Below are 24,018 nucleotides of genomic sequence, written 5' to 3' on the forward strand. Positions count from 1 at the left end.
CAAGGATACACTACACACCCAATCGGAATCGTTCGCGATGCATGCCTCACCCGCCAGGAATTTGACATCCTTAAGGACGCCGGAAAGGTCCTCCCCCCTACATGCCTTGGACATATGGCCGACAGCAATATGCTATTTAATGAAAACGGTGAGCTAATGTACTACCATAGAAGAACCTGTATACAATACTGATCAATAGTGGCCCATTTGGGCATTTGAACTCTCCTTGTAAATATTTGTAAATATGTAAATAGCAACCACTGGAATTGGATCTCTTGTTTTCTTTCTTTTCTTTGTAAATAGTTTTTCTCTGGATTACATGTTTTGTTTTGTTTTGTTTATTAGTTCTAATTAGGTATAGGTAGCTGTAGGAATTAGTCTTAATTTTCAATGATAAATCCCGATCTTTACCCTTTTATTCGGGGATATCGGAAATATATTTAAATTGAATGGATTACTCCCAATGTTGCTAGCAACTGAATGAATGGGCTGGGCTTAGCCTCAGGGCATTTAATTTTATAATGTAGAAATGTATATCTCTAGGAAATATAATTATATAGTTAGAGAATAGGCTCGTAATTATAATTATAAGATAACCTCTTGTAAACGCATATAATAAGAGAAATGGGAAAATAAAACAAACAAACGAAAGGCAACTATTACAGTGTTAACAGTGTTTGTGTGCATATCGTGAAGTGAACTAAAAACCTCTAGTGAAAAATGGCTCGTACTAAGCAAACTACCCATAAATCTACTGGTGGCAAAAAAAAAGCTTGATTTTGAGAAGATTTGTTGAAAAAGACTTTTATTCACGCGTGTGCTCAACTGTGTCAATTGGCCACATAGAACTTTTTGAAGTGACCTATAGAGCTTGAAGATTTTATTCCATTGCTCTCTGTTGTGTGTTGTTGTTTGCCAGCTATTCATTGGCCTGTTGTTTTGCCGACGGCATTTGTGCATCCAGTGACTTAAGACACGAACTTGTGCATTTGCCGACGGCTTTTGAGTGTCGAAAGACTTAAGACACTAATTTGGTATTTTGTCCATTGAGGTGCCTTCTAATTTTGAGAAGCGCAAAGGAGGCGATTTTTTGCGATTGTCCCTGCAAGCGACATTCTTTTGGCTGTGTAACCAGAGTTTATTGGTTGCACAGCCTGGAATGAAGATGCCGGTGAGATCGCACGACGACCAAAGCGAAGGTGTCCCTCAAACGAGGAACTACTGGAAGCTTTCGGTCAACAAATCCGAGAGCTCCAGAAACGTGAAACCAGTTTTCAACGGGTTATTGAAGGTCTAATGCTTGATGTGGGAATCTCAAGCGTAATAATGCCCAATACCAGGCTGCGTTAACAAAGCCTGGTCATGCATGTGCTGCTGTTACTGGACAGGGTGACATTACTACCCTGTCCATGGATGTTGATTCAGTGTCCACACCGCCGGTTGCAAAATTCCGTTGCTCGGGGAGGTGGAGAAAGTGAAGGCAACGCCGGCTCCACTAGCGGTTACCAATTGCCATGGTAACCCTGAGAAGGATGACTCGGAGCCTGTGGCAAGCATTTCTGCTGCGGCTCCTGCTTTATATGCTGCCAAGAATAAGAAACCGAAGAAGGGGAACCGAAAAATCTCCGTGTCCATCGTGCGAGGCGAGATTAATTCCACTGCTCAGCCTGCTGCAACTGCTGCTGCTGCTGATTTAATTCTGCTACTGCTGCTGCTGTTAATTCTGCTAATATTTACCTGCGGTCAGCATATGTGATGCTGGTGTAAAAGAGGTGAGTGGTCTCCTACACACTATATTTAGACATGGCGAATTTTTTATAAGTATGGTTCACTTCTGTCCGAGAGGGGGTACAAGTTCCATATCCACACACCTAAGGCCCTCGTTTCTCACACGGTGGTCTTTGAAGGGTTGTCGTCCGAGTTCCCCAGGAGGAGATCTCTCAATTCTTTGCTGATAGGGCGGAGTTTGGCGCTAGGGTTATTGGTGCAATTTCTGTTGCTGGTGACAGATGGGTTGTCCGCATTGATAAAGATTGCGACATAGGCGCGGTTTATGCAATTACTCGGATGTTGCATTGTCGTGTTCGCATCAGGAAGAATAGGTTGGCCAGGTTTACTTAGTGCTTCCGTTGTCAACGCTTCGGGCACGTTGCAACTAATTGTGGCATGCCCCTCATGCTTCTGCTGACTGCTCCATTCGCTCCAAGGCTGAGGATGTTCTTCAGGATGTTGTAGATCCTGTGACAGGTGGGGTTGTTTGGAAGGCGACACAGCCGGTCTCCTGTGTGAATTGTAGTGCTGTTGGTCACACGGCTGGCAGTGCACTTTGTCCTAAACGGATTCAATTCTTGGCCCGTTTGAATGCGCGGAAGGAGGAGGATAGGGGTAGGACTAGCGCTCGTTCCTCTAGGTTGGCGGACATTCTTGTTGGGGTGTCATATGCTGTCGCACTTGGCGGGCGTCCTGTTGGTGTTTCTGCTTCCCCGGCGGCCCCTCGCCCTGTAACGGGCTCTCCTGATGAGGGCTTGGCGGCAGATTGTAGGGCGATTCTGGGGGATGATTTCCTTGGCGTTTTCCGAGTGCTCAAGGAGTTTGGCCCGACCTACCGTTGGTTGAAGTTGGAAGAGGGTAGAGACGCTGCTTTTGCGGCCCTCTTGAATCGACTCTGTGATGGTTAGGTCCCTGATATGCAACTTCTTGAATGTAAATTTCATGTCTCCCTGGACAAGACACTTCTTGAAGTTGTTTATAAGGGATCACAGGGTTGAGTACGAGGGATACGTCCATTACAGGCGTGATAGGACGACGGGGAGAGGCGGCGGTGTTGGGGTACTCGCCAGGGAGGATTTTCGCTCCGAGTTGATTCCTCTTGAATTGGGGGCTGTGGAGGGTTGTGGAGAGACGATGGGTCGATGATTTCCTTTGTGTCGCTTTATCTTCGCCCTGGTATTGGCTTTGCGATTTCTGTTCTGGACCCTGTGTTTCGTTTGGTGCTTGGTGGTGTTGATGCTAGGGGACGTTCTCTCTTCAATTTCTTGGCTGGTGGTACTTCTTTGGACGCTGTGGCTGCTGACAGGCCAACTAGGCTCAATGGTATTGTAGGTTCCTTCATTGACTTCTTCCTGAGGACTCCGGGGATTTCCTTGGCGGGAGGTGTCTTCAACAGCAGGGTGCTTGACTTTGAGTCTGACCATAGGCGATTCTTCTCGAGTTGGCTGTGGGGGGGTTAGTGATGATTGAGGGTCCTTCTTTTCTGGATTTCGATAGGACGTGGTTTCAGGCGCGTTCTAAGGGACGATGAGATTGATTTGTGTGTTGACGGTCTGGGCTCCATGTTTTCCGAGGCAATAAAGCAGGCTGTTCCACCGGGTCCGGATGAGGCGCAGGATAATCCGGGAGAGGAAAAGATTCCGTTGCGCCTTGCGCAGGTGTCCAGACCCTGGTCGCACCTTTGTACTTAGGCCGATGTCCGGAATCTTGGATACATTATTCGCGACCTTATTCGCGTATTTGAGGAGGAGCGGGTCCGGAAATATCTCGGCCGTATTAGAGTGGCCTGCAGAACGTATGGCCGTGTTAAAAGAGCTGCCGGGCTGGCTGCTGCTGCGCCTGTGGAGTCTTTGCTTGGATCGGATGGTGCTGCTGTTGTTGACGATGCTGGCAAGGCGGATTTGTTGGCCGCTCCTATGGACTCTTCTGCTCATCCTCCGGTGGGTCTTCCCGGAGTCCCTCTCCACCGCCTCGTCACAGAGACTGTTGAGAGGATTCCTGACAGGGCCTCTGTTGTCTTGTTTTCTCCGTCCTTCACGGCTGACGGGTCTGTAGTTGATGACAGATCTCTTTGGAGGGAGGACCGGGATGATGTAGCCTCGGCGATTCCCCTTAGGCTTGCGAGAAGGTCTTGCGGCATTGACGGTGTCCCCGAGGTGACGCATAGGAAGGCTAGCGAAGTTGTCTTTGTCTTTTTGGCGGTGCTTTTCAATCACAGCGAGGGTCTTTGCTTTTGTTGAGAAAAGGCGAATTCTGGCTGATTTTCAGTTTGGCTTTAGGTCAGGGCACTCCACTACCTACGCGCTCGACGTCTTGTTTCTTGATTTGGTCTTGTTATTGTTTAAGCTCTCTTCTGAGAGACAGGTGCTAGCAGGTGTGCCTCAGGGCTCTCTGCTAGGGCCTATGTTATTTAACATATTCGTCCATGATGTCCCTAGTTCGCCCTCGGGGGGTTTGCTACTCGCCTATGCTGATGACATGCTGGTTGTATTTTCGGGAGCTACGGCGTCTGCTGTAGAGAGGGCGTTGAACTCATTTCTGGATGATCTTTATGAATTCTACTCTAGGTGGAAGCTGGAGTTGAATATGGGGAAGTCTTCCCCAACTTTAGGGGCTACATTCGCGATTTGTTTATCGGGGGTGGCAGGATTGAGGTCTCCACTGTATTGAGGTACCTAGGTGTTGTCTTTGATACTAGATTTGATTTCTCGAGACACGTTGGTCACGTGCTCAATAAGGCTAGTCGTTTTTATTTCGCCTACGATGGGCTTCTACGGATGAGGGGGGCCTTACCAGGGAGGTTAGGCAGCTTATTTATAAACAGGTTATTAGGCCTGTCGTTTGTCATGCCTTTTCTGCCTAGTTTGACATTTCCTCACGACATATGTAGAGGCTCAGGGTCTGGGAGCAGGTTGTTCTTCGCTAATGCTTTGGCATGTGGCCTTTTTCCCAGGGGGATGGGACCTTTAGATCGCAGACGTGTAGGGAGTTTTATGACACGTATGGTTCTGGAAAACTCGATGTGTTTTTGATGAGCGGTGCCTTTGAATTTTCTACGAAGTGCCATGACCTCGACAACGCCCTGGTATCGGATCTTTTATGCAGAGACGTTGACCTCAAACCCGCCATGGATAGGAGACACCTCCCATTTGACGCTCTTCCAGCCCTTACTGCCGCTGGGCATGTATTTATAGAAAAGTTTAAATAGTACTTTTTATTTTCTTTTTACTTTCTTTTAATTCCTTTTGATTAAAATTCAGCGTAAAAATGCTATGCCCTAAGACCTTGGTTATCTTCTTAGTAAAATCTTTCACATTCACATCATAAACCTTAATTATGGGTGGGATGGCCTTACCTGATTTCCCCTCATTCTTAGTCTTCTCCGTTCCATCATTGGTCATCTTTGGGATTGCTCCGGTATTGCGTTTGTTCCGCACCTCTTTGAAAGCACCCTCTTCGCCTTTTTGACTTGGTACCACAGTCTCATTGGTCATCATCTCTTCTTCCATCGGAGCCTCTCGGCCTATCTCCGATTCCATAGTGCTGCGGCCTTGCACTATGCCATTATTTTCCATAAGATTGGTGTCGGCATGCCAATCTACCTTCTTACTATTATTTGTTGGAGTGCTATCTGCAACCCACTCATTCGAGATATGTAGGCTGACGTTGACATTTTTGCCAGCCAATTCCTTGGTAAGCACGTTTAGCTTGGCTTCCAAATCGTCGATGCGCTTTGCCGCATTCAATTTCCACAAGTTTCTCCTATGCTCTTTTGTAGTCTGATGTAAAGACTTCAATCTGCTTTGCCTTTTGCGAGGAAATTCGCAAGTAGCGATTGAATTCGATGCACTAGCAACTACTTCGCTTAAGCTCTCCACTTTCTTCATCCTGACGCCCCCTATGCGATTTTTATGATCGCTAGGGACGTCGACAACTTTACAATTGGGAAGTTCCAGCACTGGCGCCTTCTCTTACTTCTCAAATTTTAACATACCAGTATTGGCAAAATTAAGTTTTTGCGCAGCACTTTAGATGTCCAATATTCACTTCCTTTAGATTAAAATTTTTGTTATCAAATTTTATCATTCACCTCTTTCACTGCTGGCTTACAATGTTCACACCTCAAATGCCAACCACTGAATAGTTGGTGAAAGCTACTTTTGACTTTTGTTAAGTGCAACCAGTGAGAAGAAATAGTAGTCGTCAGTGCTGCGCAGAAAGTTTGATTTGCCAGTTTGATCACTCAAAATTTTGAGAAGCAAGAGAAGGCACCAGTGCAGGAACTTCCTTCGAATAAGGCCGATGATGTTCCTCAGAACAATGAGAATCGCATAGGAGACAGAGGAATTGATCTAGTTGAGAATTTGAGCACTGTAGTTGCAAATGCTTCGAATATTGTCGTCAGCGACAATTTTCTGATCCCGAATGAAAAAAATATCAGCATGAGGCCTATGCTAAAGGCCCGTTAATTGGTGTTGCTGGTGATAAAGCCAGCAATTTTGGTGATTGCACAACGGCACATATTTACATTGATGGACGAAAAATATTGAGCGCTACCTCTCAATCATTGAGTACAACCTCCAGCCAGTCATTCAATGACGGCAAGTCGATGACTGCCTTTACAACGAATATCGATAATGCTACAAAATCCGATGGAGCCGGTTTCACATCTAATGATATCCCGATTGTCTTGAGCCATAGATATAGAAAGCGCAAGATGGAAAAAGCGCAACGAGATGGTAATTCACCCACTGAAGGCAAGAAGCTGTATCAAATCCTTAAAGAGCTTCAAGCTACAATAAAATTACTCCATGAGGAGAATCAAGCACTTAGAGCTGAACTGGCTGAAATGAAGAAAAAAAAATGTACTACATACACATACGCTACGATCTATCTTCGGGGTTGTTCGTATACACTTCGTGTGTACAGATGCAAATGTTGAAGCATATACGCAGCACACACCCTTATTGAAAACTGTAGCCCGCCAAATTTTTTCTATAAATATCGGGAATTGCTCCGAAAGGCAACTATTACAGTGTTAACAGTGTTTGTGTGCATATCGTGAAGTGAACTAAAAACCTCTAGTGAATAATGGCTCGTACTAAGCAAACTGCCCATAAATCTACTTGTGGCAAAAAAAGCTTGAATTTGAGAAGATTTGTTGAAAAAGACTTTTATTCACGCGTGTGCTCAACTGTGTCAATTGGCCACATAGAACTTTTGGAAGTTACCTATAGAGCTTGAAGATTTTATTCCATTGCTCTCTGTTGTGTGTTGCTGTTTACCAGCTATTCATTGGCCTGTTGTTTTGCCGACGGCATTTGTGCATCCAGTGACTTAAGACACGAACTTGTGCATTTGCCGACGGCATTTGAGTGTCGAAAGACTTAAGACACTAATTTGGTATTTTGTCCATTGAGGTGCCTTCTAATTTTGAGAAGCGCAAAGGAGGCGATTTTTTGCGATTGTCCCTGCAAAGGACATTCTTTTGGCTGTGTAACCTGAGTTTATTGGTTGCACAGCCTGGAATGAAGATGCCGGTGAGATCGCACGACGACTAAAGCGAAGGTGTCCCTCAAAGGGATTGCCCGAAAAGAAGATGACAACCAACCAAGATTTTGTTGTCATTACACCTGAAGATATGGAGCGCAAGAACGAGCTGTTGCGCAAAAACGAGGAGCTACAGGAAGCTTTCGGTCAACAAATCCGAGAGCTCCAGAAACGTGAAACCAGTTTTCAACGGGTTATTGAAGGTCTAATGCTTGATGTGGGAATCTCAAGCGTAATAATGCCCAATACCAGGCTGCGTTAACAAAGCCTGGTCATGCATGTGCTGCTGTTACTGGACAGGGTGACATTACTACCCTGTCCATGGATGTTGATTCAGTGTCCACACCGCCGGTTGCAAAATGCCGTTGCTCGGGGAGGTGGAGAAAGTGAAGGCAACGCCGGCCCCACTAGCGGTTACCAATTGCCATGATAACCCTGAGAAGGATGCCTCGGAGCCTGTGGCAAGCACTTCTGCTGCGGCTCCTGCTTTATATGCTGCCAAGAATAAGACACCGAAGAAGGGGAACCGAAAAATCTCCGTGTCCATCGTGCGAGGCGAGATTAAATCCACTGCTCAAACTGCTGCTGCTGCTGATTTAATTCTGCTACTACTGCTGCTGTTAATTCTGCTAATACCAATAATATTACTGGGAATAGATCAATGGACAGCTCATTACCTGCGGTCAGCATATATGATGCTGGTGTAAAATAGGTGAGTGGTCTCCTACACACTATATTTAGACATGGCGAATTTTTTATAAGTATGGTTCGCTTCTGTCCGAGAGGGGGTACAAGTTCCATACCCACACACCTAAGGCCCTCGTTTCTCACACGGTGGTCAATGAAGGGTTGCCGTCCGAGGGCGGATAGGGCGGAGCTTGGCGCTAGGGTCATTGGTGCAATTTCTGTTGCTGGTGACAGATGGGTTGTCCGCATTGAGAAAGATTGCGACATAGGCACGGTTTATGCAATTACTCGGATGTTGCATTGTCGTGTTCGCATCAGGAAGGATAGATTGGCCAGATTTACTTAGTGCTTCCGTTGTCAACGCTTCGGGCACGTTGCATCCAATTGTGGCATGCCCTTCTGCTGACTGCTCGATTCGCTCCAAGGCTGAGGATGTTCTTCAGGATGTTGTAGATCCTGTGATAGGTGGGGTTGTTCGGAAGGCGACACAGCCGGTCTCCTGTGTGAATTGTAGTGCTGTTGGTCACACGGCTGGCAGTACACTTTGTCCTAAACGGATTCAATTCTTGACCCGTTTGAATGCGAGGAAGGAGGAGGATAGGGGCAGGACTCGCGCTCGTTCCTCTTTGTTGGCGGACATTCTTGCTGGGGTGTCATATGCTGTCGCACTTGGCGGGCGTCCTCTCTGTGATGGTTAGGTCCCTGATATGCAACTTCTTGAATGTTAATTTCATGTCTCTCTGGACAAGACACTTCTTGAAGTTGTTTATAAGGGATCACAGGGTTGAGTACGAGGGATACGTCCATTACAGGCGTGATAGGACGACGGGGAGAGGCGGCGGTGTTGGCGTACTCGTCAGGGAGGATTTTCGCTCCGAGTTGATTCCTCTTGAATTGGGGGCTGTGGAGGGTTGTGGAGAGACGATGGGTCGATGATTTCCTTTGTGACGCTTTATCTTCGACCCTGGTATTGGCTTTGCGATTTCTGTTCTGGTGCTTGGTGGTGTTTCGTTTGGTGCTTGGTGGTGTTGATGCTAGGGGACGTTCTCTCTTCAATTTCTTGGCTGGTGGTACTTCTTTGGACGCTGTGGCTGCTGACAGGCCAACTAGGCTCAACGGTATTGTAGGTTCCTTCATTGACTTCTTCCTGAGGACTCCGGGGATTTCCTTGGCGGGAGGTGTCTTCAACAGCAGGGTGCTTGACTTTGAGTCTGACCATAGGCGATTCTTCTCGAGTTGGCTGTGGGGGGGTTAGTGATGATTGAGGGTCCTTCTTTTCTGGATTTCGATAGGACGTGGTTTCAGGCGCGTTCTAAGGGACGATGAGATTGATTTGTGTGTTGACGGTCTGGGCTCCATGTTTTCCGAGGCAATAAAGCAGGCTGTTCCACCGGGTCCGGATGAGGCGCAGGATAATCCGGGAGAGGAAAAGATTCCGTTGCGCCTTGCGCAGGTGTCCAGACCCTGGTCGCACCTTTGTACTTAGGGCCGATGTCCGGAATCTTGGATACATTATTCGCGACCTTATTCGCGCATTTGAGGAGGAGCGGGTCCGGAAATATCTCGGCCGTATTAGAGTGGCCTGCAGAACGTATGGCCGTGTTAAAAGAGCTGCCGGGCTGGCTGCTGCTGCTCCTGTGGAGTCTTTGCTTGGATCGGATGGTGCTGCTGTTGTTGACGATGCTGGCAAGGCGGATTTGTTGGCCGCTCCTATGGACTCTTCTGCTCATCCTCCGGTGGGTCTTCCCGGAGTCCCTCTCCACCGCCTCGTCACAGAGACTGTTGAGAGGATTCCTGACAGGGCCTCTGTTGTCTTGTTTTCTCCGTCCTTCACGGCTGACGGGTCTGTAGTTGATGACAGATCTCTTTAGAGGGAGGACCGGGATGATGTAGCCTCGGCGATTCCCCTTAGGCTTGCGAGAAGGTCTTGCGGCATTGACGGTGTCCCCGAGGTGGCGCATAGGAAGGCTAGCGAAGTTGTCTTCGTCTTTTTGGCGGTGCTTTTCAATCACAGCGAGGGTCTTTGCTTTTGTTGAGAAAAGGCGAATTCTGGCTGATTTTCAGTTTGGCTTTAGGTCAGGGCACTCCACTACCCACGCGCTCGACGTCTTGTTTCTTGATTTGGTCTTGTTATTGTTTAAGCTCTCTTCTGAGAGACAGGTGCTAGCAGGTGTGCCTCAGGGCTCTCTGCTAGGGCCTATGTTATTTAGCATATTCGTCCATGATGTCCCTAGTCCGCCCTCGGGTGGTTTGCTACTCGCCTATGCTGATGACATGCTGGTTGTATTTTCGGGAGCTAGGGCGTCTGCTGTAGAGAGGGCGTTGAACTCATTTCTGGATGATCTTTATGAATTCCACTCTAGGTGGAAGCTGGAGTAGAATGTGGGGAAGTCTTCCCCAACTTTAGGTGCTACATTCCCGATTTGTTTATCGGGGGTGGCAGGATTGAGGTCTCCACTGTATTGAGGTACCTAGGTGTTGTCTTTGATACTAGATTTGATTTCTCGAGACACGTTGGTCACGTGCTCAATAAGGCTAGTCGTTTGTATTTCGCCTATGCTGGGCTTCTTCGGATGAGGGGGGCCTTACCAGGGAGGTTAGGCAGCTTATTTATAAACTGGTTATTAGGCCTGTCGTTTGTCATGCCTTTCCTGCCTAGTTTGACATTTCCTCACGACATATGTAGAGGCTCAGGGTCTGGGAGCTGGTTGTTCTTCGCTCATGCTTTGGCATGTGGCCTTTTTCCCAGGGGGATGGGACCTTTAGATCGCCGACGTGTAGGGAGCTTTATGACACGTATGGTTCTGAGAGACTCGATGTGTTTTTGATGAGCGGTGCTCTTGAATTTGCTATGAAGTGCCATGACCTCGACAACGCCCTGGTATCGGGTCTTTTATGCAGAGACGTTGACCTCGAACCCGCCATGGATAGGAGACACCTCCCATTTGCCGCTCTTCCAGCCCTTACTGCCGCTGGGCATGCATTTATAGAAAAGTGTAGATAGTACTTTTTATTATCTTTTTACTTTATTTTAATTTCCTTAGTTTAAGTCATAATGAATTTTTATATAGTTTATAAAATAATGAATTGGTATTTTTTGAAACTGTATTTTTTGTACAGTTTTGATGTTTGTTTTTTCTTTGAAGGATTTGCAGCCGTTGCCTTGTAGCGCAGTCATATAATAAATGTTTAAGAGTAACCATAATTTTAAGACATTGGAATAGTAGCCTGTAAGATTTTAGCAGTAAGCGTAACTGTATATACATATATAGAAATGTTATCAGAAATAGAAACTCTATTTTGAAATTGTAACAAAATTGTAGTTGTTGTAAGGCAACTATTACAGTGTTAACAGTGTTTGTGTGCATATCGTGAAGAGAACTAAAAACCTCTAGTGAAAAATGGCTCGTACTAAGCAAACTGCCCGTAAATCTACTGCTGGCAAAGCCCCTCGTAAGCAATTGGCTACCAAAGCTGCTCGTTAGAGCTCACCAGCCACCGGCGGTGTTAAGAAGCCACATCGTTTCCGACCTGGTACCGTTGCTTTGCGTGAAATCCGTCGCAACCAGAAGAGTACTGAGTTGTTGCTCCGCAAATTGCCTTTCCAACGTTTGGTTTGTGAAATTGCCCAAGATTTTAAGACTGACTTGCGTTTCCAGAGCTCTGCTGTCATGGCCTTGCAAGAAGCTAGCGAAACCTACTTGGTCGGTCTCTTCGAAGATACTAACTTGTGTGCCATCCATGCCAAGCGTGTCACCATCATGCCCAAAGATATCCAATTGGCCAGACGTATTCGTGTAGGACGTGCTTAAATTATTGACATTTTAAATAGCCAACTTTTTTTACAAAAACAATCGGTCCTTTTCAGGACCACAATATTTTTACAAAAAAGAGAAAAAATTTTACTCAAAACTTACACTTTTATATTTTCATTAAAATAAATAAATATAGTCTTTTTTATTTAGGGATGGAGAAACTCATTACTTGTTTAAAAAACAATGTTATTTTCTTTGCGTCTTACTTTGGGTGATATTGGTTTTCAATACATGGAGCAAATGCAAAATTAAAAAAAAAATTATTTAATTTACTTTTAATGTTGAATTGAAAATTTTTATTTTCTATTGGCAACAGTATATTTGCTGTTATTCTTTTTGCAAAATTTGATTTTTCGTATTAGCTACATAACAAGAATGAATGAAGAAAAAAGCAGGCAGGCCAATACATTCGACAGAATCTTTATTTTAAATAAACAATTTAGATACATTGAATATACATTTTTTCTGTATTTTTTAATATTTTTAAACAAATGAAATTTTTTGCTATTCTAAAAACTGTTTTAAAAAGAATAAAATAGTATTTTTATATTTTAAATTATTAAAGGGAAATAGATTTCGTTCGGTAAGCCACTGTTCTACATTTCCTTGCTTAGACAAGGGCATTTTACAATTTGTTTTTAAATTGCAAAAAAATATATATTTTTTTTTAAATTTGTGATTGCAGCAATACATTGTTTAGCATTTACATTTTTAAATTTTTTATTTAGTTTCAAGTCCACTTTATATAGAAAAAATTATTTAATAATAAATGCAATAGAGCTCACCGCACATTTTGCATAGCCGACGACGTTGTATATGGTATAACATAGCATCGTAATATTTTAGATATTTCATAACAAACGTACACATTTTACAAATTAGGTAACATTTTAATAGAAATCTTCTATATCTATCTTCTATAATATTTTATGATAAAATTTTCCTAAAACATTTTTACATTAGAGCTTTTAAATTAATTTGCAGAAAAACTTTTTTCAAAAAAAATTGGAAAATTTTATTATTTAGTTACAATTTTATCATAAAATTTTTATAAACTTTCAACTCAAACCCTTATAACTCGGTTACGCTTAAAGATATTAATTAACTAACTATTCTGTGTTGAGAACTCATGGTGTGAACACATAAGTTTGGAAAGCGGAAGTTTGAATACAAATTTTAATCTGAAGTGCTTTTTAAATATGACTATTGTGATTTTGTGAAGTGCATAGTAAGCACATTGCATTTTTTGGACATTTTTGGCTACTCACTCTAGAAATTGAGAAGTGATAGTAGTCACCAAAAGCTTGTACATCACTTACAAAAGTGAGAAGTGTATAGTAGGCAGCAATCTCAGTATTCGTTTATACTGTGCTAACAAGTGGAGAAGGAGGTGGAGTTTGGAAACAATACCGTCGCACAGCACCTAAGTGCGCCATAAGAAATTGTCAGTTTGGTCAGAGATGCTACTGACCATAATCGCACCTTAATGGCTGAATCAAACTACTATGGAATATTGAGCGAGCAGGCGCTGGGCTCCGCTCATACCAGAATTGGTCAATCGTAAAGGTGTCATATTCCACCAGGACAACGCTAGACCGCACACACACACTTTGGTCACTCGCCAAAAACTGAGTGAGCTTGGCTGGGAACTTTTGATGCATCCACCATATAGCCCTGACCTTGCACCATCAGACTACCATTTATTTCGATCTTTGCAGAACTCCTTAAATGGTGAAACTTTCGGCAATGATGAGGCTATAAAATCACACTTGGTTCAAAATGGCAATTATATATTTGATTAAAGTTCATTCTAAGTTTTATTAAAAATGCATTTACTTTCTTTTAAAAAATCCGCAATTACTTTTTGGGCAACCCAATAGATGCTTCGACATCTAATGCATCCAAAAAGCCAGTTCAGGACACCTGTACGTCTGATGGAGGCGCGTCCGCCAGTGAAAAAAGGCACAAACGTAAAAAGAAGAAGAAGAATGGCAGTGGAAGTGGCAGTCATTCGCAATACAAGGACTTCCGTATTGACTTAATCACGTCACAGTTTATGGAAACCATTGAGAGGCTCGAGAAAGAGAAGCGTCAACTTGCTAATGAGTTGGCTGAACTGCGCTCACTCATACAGAGCAATGTTCAAAATCAAACACCTAGCCCTGGCGTAATCACGGGCAGCCATGACCATGACGTCAGAGATACTACAGCTAAAGGTGATGATGACATGGACGTCGTTAATGAGTACTCACTCCGGAGAGAAAAACAAATGTCGGTCAAAGCAGTCGAATGCTTTGACATAGCGATGAAGGATGCCAGAAGACCGTTGGTAAAGCCGAGAGAAATGTGGGTCAAGGCAAATGGAAACGAAGTAGCGGGAACCAACAGAAACAACAAACAAAGTGACATCAGCAACAGCAACTACAGACAAAATAACATCAGCAGCAGCCCCCAGCAAAGGCGCTATACGGAAGACAACTGTCCCTGGCGATGCACAGGGACGAATGACCACTGGCGGAGGAAATCCAGGACATCAGCCAAACATTGCTCAGCCGAGAGGAAAAGGTAAGTCCAGCCCACCTGTGATTAGGGTATATGGTAGTAATCCTAAAGATATGACGGATAGGGTAGCTAGACATTTGGGTCACTCCCTATTCAGCATTAGGCTGATAAACAGGAACTTGGTCGGTCTACATCTTAGTAAGATGGAAGACCATGCGAAGGCAAAAGAGTTCTTAACGAACATAGGTCTTAATTTCTTCACTTTTACGGGGCCTCTCGGGCACGTACGATGTGGAGGATCTTAGACAGTTTCTTGCGGGCTGTGGCCTCAGTCTGGATGTGCTGAAGATAATAAGATTGGAAGGAGATCGCTGGACCGTCCAATTGGGAAACGAGTCCGACTTCGGTGGTTTTAAGAAGCTGCAGTATATACTGCATTGTATTGCGTGAGTATAAGCAGGAATAAGGCGGGAGGCGTAACCCAATGCAGGAATTGCCAACGGTTTGGTCACATCTCCCTGAATTGTAAGATGGCGTTTTGATGTGTTAAATGCGGTGGTTCACATGGTCCGGACAACTGCGATATCCCGGAAAGGGACCTGAACACGGAGGAAAATGTGGTTACCGAGCCTTCTACTGGACGAATAGTGAGGACGGTTAGAGTCCCAGTTCACTGTGTCAATTGTAAAGCTGACGGACATGTGGCAAGCTCCAAAGACTGTTCGAAACGTAAGGAAATACTCCAAAAGAGAACAGGTAAGAGAGCTGCTCCCATGAAAACGACCAGCGACTTCACTGTCCCTCCTCCTCTCATTGATGGCAGAGGTGGTTCGTACGCCGATATGGCCCGTGGGATGCGTGGAGATGCATCTACATCAACAGCTACGACTCGGAAGAGTTCATCTGGAGGCATTGACGGGGCCCTGGCCCACTTTGATGGCGAGTGCAGACGACTCCTTGATGCCCAGTTTTATGACAGTCTTTATAAATGTCAACTCAATAGTGTCTCGACATAAGAGACACTATCTTCAGATTTTCGTGAGGCAGCAGAAACCGGATGTCTTGATGATAGCTGAGCATGGCCTCACGGAGAGGCATGTATTAGGACTGGAGGGCTACGACTGTCACATTCCATATAGGACGACTGGCATTAGAGGCGGCGGTACGGCCATATTTATAAAGACTGGCATTAAGGCTGAGAGGTGTATCTGCGATCTCGGCGGCTTACAGGGTACACTGGGAAGGGCTTCGACGCCCGAGGGATATGTTCTCTTCGCCTCATTGTATAGTAGGCCACAGGATACTCTTGACATACAGGCACTGGATAGATTGGCAGATCTAATAGGCTCCTCGGAGGCGATAATTGGTGGTGACCTCAACTCTAGGCATCCAGATTGGGGGGATGCTGCCCAGAACGTGAGTGGCCGCCGTCTGCGTGAGTGGCTTAGGATGACACCAACCATGTCGTTGCTGAAGACATAGGGGCCCTCGAGGAGGACTTCTATGTCTAGCTCGTACATCGACTTCTTCTTGAAGACTAATGGGATTCAGCCGACGGATGTTTCGCGGTCACACAGGGGACTTGAGACGCTGGATTACGACTCGGACCACAGGGCCGTCGTTCTTGAGATTGGCGAAATGGTTTTTGAAAGGAGTCAGCTCACAGAGATCTTCGATTTTAGAAGCTTAAGAATGCGACGATTTAATGAAAGGCTTGGTGCGGCCCTGGACAGATGGGAATTGCCAATTGCCAGTAATGCGACTGTCGCATAAATCGATGGGGCGATCGAGGCAATGGATAGAGCCTTTTCCGAGGCCATGAATGCAAGTATCGACAAAATTAGGCCACATAAGGGAACCCTGAGGAAATTGCCAGAGGACATATTGGAACTCATCCACAAAAAGAAAACCCTGAGAAGGCGACGTTTCCAGACTGTGGACCAGCAGGAATCATCAACCATTGGGGCTACCATAAGGAACTTAGGGAACATAATTGCCCAACGTATTGCTCGTTTTGAGGACCAGAATTACATGCAAATGCTTAATAATATTTGGCCGAACAGTGAAATGTTCAGCAAGCTGAAGAGTGTAAGTGCCGCTAGGAGACGGAGTAAAATCTTCCTGGATATATCTTATCCAGGAAGACGGGCGATGCACCTCATCTGACAAGGAAAAGGCGAATGTTGTTGCGCATGAGTTGGCGAAGATCCAACAAGGCGTCATGAACCCTGGAGCATTGATGATGTTCAGGACATGTACACACCGAAGATTGAGTTCCGTGATGGAAACTTAGCGGATGCCTCTACAACTGTGGAGGGCTCTTTCAGGATTATAAAACCAGCGGAAATTTGGTCTGTCCTCCGCACCATGAACAACAAGAAGAAGACGGCATCCCGAACTATGTGCTCCGCAGGACTGACGCTAGGGTATGGCGATTTTTAGCGATTGTCTTCAACCACTGCCTGAACCTTGGATACTTCACCAGGGCATGGAAGATGACAAATGTGGTCCCTGTATTGAAACCGGGAAAGGATCCGACATCGCCAGCGTGCTATAGGCCGATATTCCTACTCTCGTCAATCTCGAAGCTCTTCGAAATTTTCATCCTACAGGAGATGAATTGCCACATTGAGGAAGCTGGGATGCTGATAACATCGCAGTTTGGGTTCAGGAGATCTACCTCCACTACACACGCCCTAACGGCCCTCACAAGTAGGGTTGTGGAGGGATTCAACGACCGGTGTGTGACGATAGCGGCCAGCTTGGACTTTGAGAGGGCCTTCGACTCGGTCTGGCAGGAGGGCATAGTCCGAAAGATGAGGACATTCGGCTTTCAAGATTCCTTTATAGACATTGTAGAGGACTATCTCAGGGAGAGATCCTTCAGCGTTGTGGTAGCTGATTCGAAGTCTGCCACACAGAGAATCAGAGCTGGAGTACCGCAGGGATCTGTCCTTGGGCCGGTTCTCTATAAGGTTTATCTGGCGGATATACCGGAGCCGACTAATGGGGAACTTCTTCTCATCTATGCGGACGACATACTTGTCGCATCGACACATGCCAGGGCCAAGCGGGCCGCTAGGGACCTGGAGGAATACATTGACACTCTACATGGGTATTTTGAAACATGGAAACTTGGCCTGAATGTCCAAAAGTGCCGGACAATGGCAAGATGAAAAAAGCGCAACGAGATGGTGATTCACCCACTGAAGGCAAGAAGCTGTATCAAATCCTTAAAGAGCTTCATGGTACAATAAAATTACTCCATGAGGAGAATCAAGCACTTAGAGCTGAACTGGCTGAAATGAAGAAAAGCCAGGAAGATGAGGCGAATCAGCAGAAAAAAATTTACTACATACACATACGCTACGATCTATCTTCGGGGTTGTTCGTATACACTTCGTATACTGGTGATAAAGCAAGCAATTTTAGTGATTGCACAACGGCACATATTTACATTGATGGACGAAAAATATTGAGCGCTACCTCTCAATCATTGAGTACAACCTCCAGCCAGTCATTCAATGACGGCAAGTCGATGACTGCTTTTACAACGAATATCGATAATGCTACAAAATCCGATGGAGCCGGTTTAACATCTGATGATATCCCGATTGTCTTGAGCCATAGATATAGAAAGCGCAAGATGAAAAAAGCGCAACGAGATGGTGATTCACCCACTGAAGTCAAGAAGCTGTATCAAATCCTTAAAGAGCTTCAAGCTACAATAAAAATACTCCATGAGGAGAATCAAGCACTTAGAGCTGAACTGGCTGAAATCAAGAAAAGCCAGGAAGATGAGGCGAATCAGCAGAAAAAATTTACTACATACACATACGCTACGATCTATCTTCGGGGTTGTTCGTATACACTTCGTGTGTACAGATGCAAATGTTGAAGCATATACGCAGCACACACCCTTATTGAAAACTGTAGCCCGCCAAATTTTTTCTATAAATATCGGGAATTGCTCCGAAAGGCAACTATTACAGTGTTAACAGTGTTTGTGTGCATATCGTGAAGTGAACTAAAAACCTCGAGTGAATAATGGCTCGTACTAAGCAAACTGCCCATAAATCTACTTGTGGCAAAAAAAGCTTGAATTTGAGAAGATTTGTTGAAAAAGACTTTTATTCACGCGTGTGCTCAACTGTGTCAATTGGCCACATAGAACTTTTGGAAGTTACCTATAGAGCTTGAAGATTTTATTCCATTGCTCTCTGTTGTGTGTTGCTGTTTACCAGCTATTCATTGGCCTGTTGTTTTGCCGACGGCATTTGTGCATCCAGTGACTTAAGACACGAACCTGTGCATTTGCCGACGGCATTTGAGTGTCGAAAGACTTAAGACACTAATTTGGTATTTTGTCCATTGAGGTGCCTTCTAATTTTGAGAAGCGCAAAGGAGGCGATTTTTTGCGATTGTCCCTGCAAGCGACATTCTTTTGGCTGTGTAACCAGAGTTTATTGGTTGCACAGCCTGGAATGAAGATGCCGGTGAGATCGCACGACGACCAAAGCGAAGGTGTCCCTCAAACGAGGAACTACTGGAAGCTTTCGGTCAACAAATCCGAGAGCTCCAGAAACGTGAAACCAGTTTTCAACGGGTTATTGAAGGTCTAATGCTTGATGTGGGAATCTCAAGCGTAATAATGCCCAATACCAGGCTGCGTTAACAAAGCCTGATCATGCATGTGCTGCTGTTACTGGACAGGGTGACATTACTACCCTGTCCATGGATGTTGATTCAGTGTCCACACCGCCGGTTGCAAAATTCCGTTGCTCGGGGAGGTGGAGAAAGTGAAGGCAACGCCGGCTCCACTAGCGGTTACCAATTGCCATGGTAACCCTGAGAAGGATGACTCGGAGCCTGTGGCAAGCATTTCTGCTGCGGCTCCTGCTTTATATGCTGCCAAGAATAAGAAACCGAAGAAGGGGAACCGAAAAATCTCCGTGTCCATCGTGCGAGGCGAGATTAATTCCACTGCTCAGCCTGCTGCAACTGCTGCTGCTGCTGATTTAATTCTGCTACTGCTGCTGCTGTTAATTCTGCTAATACCAATAATATTACTGGGAATAGATCAAAGGACAGCTCATTACCTGCGGTCAGCATATGTGATGCTGGTGTAAAAGAGGTGAGTGGTCTCCTACACACTATATTTAGACATGGCGAATTTTTTATAAGTATGGTTCACTTCTGTCCGAGAGGGGGTACAAGTTCCATATCCACACACCTAAGGCCCTCGTTTCTCACACGGTGGTCTTTGAAGGGTTGTCGTCCGAGTTCCCCAGGAGGAGATCTCTCAATTCTTTGCTGATAGGGCGGAGTTTGGCGCTAGGGTTATTGGTGCAATTTCTGTTGCTGGTGACAGATGGGTTGTCCGCATTGATAAAGATTGCGACATAGGCGCGGTTTATGCAATTACTCGGATGTTGCATTGTCGTGTTCGCATCAGGAAGAATAGGTTGGCCAGGTTTACTTAGTGCTTCCGTTGTCAACGCTTCGGGCACGTTGCAACTAATTGTGGCATGCCCCTCATGCTTCTGCTGACTGCTCGATTCTCTCCAAGGCTTAGGATGTTCTTCAGGATGTTGTAGATCCTGTGATAGGTGGGGTTGTTCGGAAGGCGACACAGCCGGTCTCCTGTGTGAATTGTAGTGCTGTTGGTCACACGGCTGGCAGTGCATTTTGTCCTAAACGGATTCAATTCTTGGCCCGTTTGAATGCGCGGAAGGAGGAGGATAGGGGCAGGAATCGCGCTCGTTCCTCTAGGTTGGCGGACATTCTTGCTGGGGTGTCATATGCTGTCGCACTTGGCGGGCGTCCTGTTGGTGTTTCTGCTTCTCCACTGTATTGAGGTACCTAGGTGTTGTCTTTGATACTAGATTTGATTTCTCGAGACACGTTGGTCACGTGCTCAATAAGGCTAGTCGTTTGTATTTCGCCTATGCTGGGCTTCTTCGGATGAGGGGGGCCTTACCAGGGAGGTTAGGCAGCTTATTTATAAACTGGTTATCAGGCCTGTCGTTTGTCATGCCTTTCCTGCCTAGTTTGACATTTCCTCACGACATATGTAGAGGCTCAGGGTCTGGGAGCGGGTTGTTCTTCGCTCATGCTTTGGCATTTTCCCAGGGGGATGGGACCTGTAGATCGCTGACGTGTAGGGAGCTTTATGACACGTATGGTTCTGAGAGACTCGATGTGTTTTTGATGAGGGGTGCTCTTGAATTTGCTATGAAGTGCCATGACCTCGACAACGCCCTGGTATCGGATCTTTTATGCAGAGACGTTGACCTCGAACCCGCCATGGATAGGAGACACCTCCCATTTGCCGCTCTTCCAGCCCTTACTGCCGCTGGGCATATATTTATAAAAAAGTTTAAATAATACTTTTTATTTTCTTTTTACTTTATTTTAATTTCCTTAGTTTAAGTCATAATGAATTTTTATATAGTTTAGAAAATAATGAATTGGAATTTTTTGAAACTGTATTTTTTGTACAGTTTTGATGTTTGTTTTTTCTTTGAAGGATTTGCAGCCGTTGCCTTGTAGCGCAGTCATATAATAAATGTTTAAGAGTAACCATAATTTTAAGACATTGGAATAGTAGCCTGTAAGATTTTAGCAGTAAGCGTAACTGTATATACATATATAGAAATGTTATCAGAAATAGAAACTCTATTTTGAAATTGTAACAAAATTGTAGTTGTTGTAAGGCAACTATTACAGTGTTAACAGTGTTTGTGTGCATATCGTGAAGAGAACTAAAAACCTCTAGTGAAAAATGGCTCGTACTAAGCAAACTGCCCGTAAATCTACTGGTGGCAAAGCCCCTCGTAAGCAATTGGCTACCAAAGCTGCTCGTTAGAGCTCACCAGCCACCGGCTGTGTTAAGAAGCCACATCGTTTCCGACCTGGTACCGTTGCTTTGCGTGAAATCCGTCGCAACCAGAAGAGTACTGAGTTGTTGCTCCGCAAATTGCCTTTCCAAAGTTTGGTTTGTGAAATTGCCCAAGATTTTAAGACTGACTTGCGTTTCCTGAGCTCTGCTGTCATGGCCTTGCAAGAAGCCTACTTGGTCGGTCTCTTCGAAGATACTAACATGTGTGCCATCCATGCCAAGCGTGTCACCATCATGCCCAAAGATATCCAATTGGCCAGACGTATTCGTGTAGGACGTGCTTAAATTATTGACATTTTAAATAGCCAACTTTTTTTACAAAAACCATCGGTCCTTTTCAGGACCACAATATTTTTACAAAAAAGAGAAAAAATTTTACTCAAAACTTACACTTTTATATTTTCATTAAAATAAATAAATATAGTCTTTTTTATTTAGGGATGGAGAAACTCATTACTTGTTTAAAAAATAATGTTATTTTCTTTGCGTCTTACTTTGGGTGATATTGGTTTTCAATACATGGAGCAAATGCAAAATTAAAAAAAAATTATTTAATTTACTTTTAATGTTGAATTGAAAATTTTTATTTTCTATTGTCAACAGTATATTTGCTGTTATTCTTTTTGCAAAATTTGATTTTTCGTATTAGCTACATAACAAGAATGAATGAAGAAAAAAGCAGGCAGGCCAATACATTCGACAGAATCTTTATTTTAAATAAACAATTTAGATACATTGAATATACATTTTTTCTGTATTTCTTAATATTTTTAAACAAATAAAATTTTTTGCTATTCTAAAAACTGTTTTAAAAAGAATAAAATAGTATTTTTATATTTTAAATTATTAAAGAGAAATAGATTTCGTTCGGTAAGCCACTGTTCTACATTTCCTTGCTGAGACAAGGGCATTTTACAATTTGTTTTTAATTTGCAAAAAAAAATATATATTTTTTTTTTAAATTTGTGATTGCAGCAATACATTGTTTAGCATTTACATTTTTAAATTTTTTATTTAGTTTCAAGTCCACTTTATATAAAAAAAATTATTTAATAATAAATGCAATAGAGCTCACCGCACATTTTGCATAGCCAACGACGTCGTATATGGTATAACATAGCATCGTAATATTTTAGATATTTCATAACAAACGTACACTTTTTACAAATTAGGTAACATTTTAATAGAAATCTTCTATATCTATCTTCTATAATATTTTATGATAAAATTTTCCTAAAACATTTTTACATTAGAGCTTTTAAATTAATTTGCAGAAAAACTTTTTTTCAAAAAAAATTGGAAAATTTTATAATTTAGTTACAATTTTATCATAAAATTTTTATAAACTTTCAACTCAAACCCTTATAACTCGGTTACGCTTAAAGATATTAATTAACTAACTATTCTGTGTTGAGAACTCATGGTGTGAACACATAAGTTTGGAAAGCGGAAGTTTGAATACAAATTTTAATCTGAAGTGCTTTAATTCAATTCAATTCAATTCAATTCAATTCAATTCAATTCAATTCAATTCAATTCAATTCAATTCAATTCAATTCAATTCAATTCAATCTTTTATTCCCAAGTCCTTATATAAATTACAATGATAGTTATATCTTATTTCAAAAAATTTTGACACAAGGTCATTCCCTAACATGTTTAACATTTTTCTAGGGATATATGCTTTCAATCTATAAACTTAAAACTATGTGGCAAGGCCAGCCCGTTTATACATTCTTTTGTTGACATCATTCGTTGTAAAAAATTCCTAGGGAAAGGGATGTAAACCCTGAGATGCCCTCATTCATCTCCTTAATCTAAGCTTACTCTAGAACCTACCAAACTAAGAAAACGTATATACAAGGGAAACAAAAATAACCAATCCAGTACTAGCGAAGTATATACAATATTTACAACGTATTTACAAAGGGGCACAAAAATACAAAATAATACAAAACAATATTACAAAACAAAATCAAAATCAAAATAATACAATACAAAACAAAAAATCCGCAAAAATTCACACTGTGGTGGGCCCTCAACCACCCAACTACTGATCCAAACTGTACACCATATCATCGAACCCAAAGGTCCCAAACCTCCTATTGTAATACAGTATCCTGCCTTCATCATCAAAAACTAGGCCCTTCCTCCACAAATGCAGAAGACACATTGGACTTTGATGAATCCTCTGCCAGCTGGCAGGACCGAACGATTCCGTTGGGGTGTCCCTGATAACCCAGGAGGTGATCGATGGCTTGCGCCGTCATATAGTCATCGATACGAGTCATGCAGCCGCTTTCGTACACAGTGCGGTTACTCGGTCTCTCATAATAACCCTGGGCCGTCCTTCTCCTTCTCAGCTCTAGACAATACGCAAGTGTTCTACGCTCTAACACCCTTATCCTTTCCATTTGACTGGATGAAATCGTCGACCATGCTGGGAAAGCGTACGCCATCGTAGGCCGCACCATCTGTCCATAAATCGTGAGTTTAACCTTACTGCTAACTTTTCGCCAGCATCCATATCACCGAATGAAGCGCAGCTTTCCCTTTCCGGAGTACCTGGTCCACGTGCCTCGTAAATCGCATGTCTTTCTGGAAGACTGCTCCCAAGTATTTCATCTTATCGGTTCTCCCGATGACTTCATTTCCGATCCTAATCCCGGGGACGTAGCGTCGGGCATTTCGATAGAGGCCTCTCTTGTTGCCTTTGAATACTATGCAGCGACATTTGTCTATGTTCAGATTTAGGCGCCACTCCTGGAAATATGCGGAAAGCTGCTCGAGGTA

The 24,018-nt window shown here is 43.8% G+C and overlaps 1 protein-coding gene and 2 pseudogenes across 1 annotated transcript in view; all 3 read left to right on the forward strand.

Annotated features, from left to right (window-relative positions):
* The window catches only part of LOC131995567 (uncharacterized), a 446,417-nt gene that overhangs the window by 128,118 nt on the left and 294,281 nt on the right, over positions 1-24,018 (forward strand). The window lies entirely within an intron of this gene.
* LOC131995583 (histone H3-like) lies at positions 11,409-11,819 on the forward strand (annotated as a pseudogene).
* Positions 21,109-21,510, forward strand: LOC106092658 (histone H3-like; annotated as a pseudogene).

The sequence above is a fragment of the Stomoxys calcitrans genome, chromosome 3 (assembly GCF_963082655.1).
Source record: "Stomoxys calcitrans chromosome 3, idStoCalc2.1, whole genome shotgun sequence".
Lineage (NCBI taxonomy): Eukaryota > Metazoa > Arthropoda > Insecta > Diptera > Muscidae > Stomoxys > Stomoxys calcitrans.